The sequence below is a fragment of the Nannochloropsis gaditana genome (assembly GCF_000240725.1).
Source record: "Nannochloropsis gaditana CCMP526 unplaced genomic scaffold scaffold424, whole genome shotgun sequence".
Classification (NCBI taxonomy): domain Eukaryota; class Eustigmatophyceae; order Eustigmatales; family Monodopsidaceae; genus Microchloropsis; species Microchloropsis gaditana.
Genome location: NW_005803529.1, coordinates 7,086 through 8,741, shown reverse-complemented (window position 1 = coordinate 8,741; position 1,656 = coordinate 7,086).

Genomic DNA, 1,656 nt, shown 5'->3' with positions numbered 1-1,656 from the left:
ACGAGAGGAGGAAAGAGAGGAGGTAGAGGAGGAAAAGGTGGGGAAAATGGAAGAGGCAGCTAATGAGCGAGATATGGAGAGGGATGACCTGAACAAACTCCTCACGTCGCTCTCTAAACATGCCCAAGAAACTGTAATGGCAACGGGTGATCCGACGAGGGAATGGGAAAAAAGAAAGCGCGAGAAAAGGGCGGAGGGAGAGGGAAAGCATACCATGGTAGTTGCTGCGCCCATTCGTCTCATCTTTGATCCTTCGATAGATGATGTGAGCCCTGGCGGTGGATCCTTTGTCGTTCGATATTTCCTAGGAAAGCGCCTGCAAGAAGCCTTGGTCCTCTGTCTTGACAAGGAAGCAGAGAAAGGAAGGAAATGCAAGGAGGAGCAAGGACAGGACATTGTACAAGGTATCAAACTGCTTTCTTTGCTCCAATCCACAAGACTCTATCGGGCATCGGTGCAGGGTCCCATGGGGGTGTTTCCTGACGGCAGCCAGAGTGTCTCCTTTCTTCGCTTCAAGCCTCCTCTTTTTGCATCTTCATGTGACCGAATTCGCACAACGAGCGACGGAAAGCCGACGATTGAAAGGAAGTATGAAGATGCTATTGCGGAGCGATTTGATGAGCTGCTAGAATTAGCTGAGTGCGAGATTCCGTTTTTTGCGCGAAGGACTGAAGAAGTCGCTCAAGGAGAAAGGCGTGCAAGGAAGGAAATCGATGCGCGTGCTGCGTGGATCCTGGGCCGGGGCCCTTTGCCGTACGAGAGGATCGAATTTTATGGCTCGAAGAAGGAAGGGCAAGAGGAGCAGGGTGCATGGGAGGAATGCGAGTGGAGGCGCGGTCGTAATCACAGGTGTGGACGGCAGGAAAGCCCGGGCTCTGTGATAATTGATCTACTGACCGGGAAGCTGAAAGGCCCTGAGACGGATCATGGCCCACAAAAAAGAGACAAAAGAGAAAGCGAAGGAGGGGGGGAGGGAAGCGGGCAAGAAAAAGGACCCGGAATAGGCTGCATCTTTCTACTTGAGCCCCTCTCCGCGGGTCTGACCTGGACTGTCTCACGATGCACGGAGGAAGATACGGACTCCACTCCATGCAGGCCTCTTCCTCGACCATTTCTCTCTCCTTCCCCCTCTACTCAACCACTCGCCTATCTCACACTTAACATGTTCGACATGGCCTACACGGATGAAAATGAGAGCGCACACCTTAGGACCGAAAAAGGGAAAGGAAGAGGGGAGGGAGGGGACCTCGACGTCCTCTTAAACCGCTTCGCCCCCGCTGCGAATGACGACGTGCTTGTGGCTCCCCCACTCCTGCGATACCCTCGTCTGCCGTATGGAGGTGGAGACGGCGTTCCTCGCGTGCTAATGGACACATGCTCGACCCCTCGGCCCGGCACCTCCTCCATCAGCTCCTCGCTGGAGAGTGGGAAGAATCTTCTTGCCGTTTCCAATCGAGCGCTGTTGGAGCTCTTACAGCAGACTCCTGACTGGCGGCATCCACCGGCTACATTTACCTCCTCTTTTTGCACTGTCAATCCTAGCGCCACCCTCTATTCGAAGTCAACTCTTAGCTCCTGTATCACTTTTCCTCAGCTGCGTGCCATGTCCTTTCCTCCGCGCCCTCCGTCTCTCTACACCTACATCACAGACCTCAA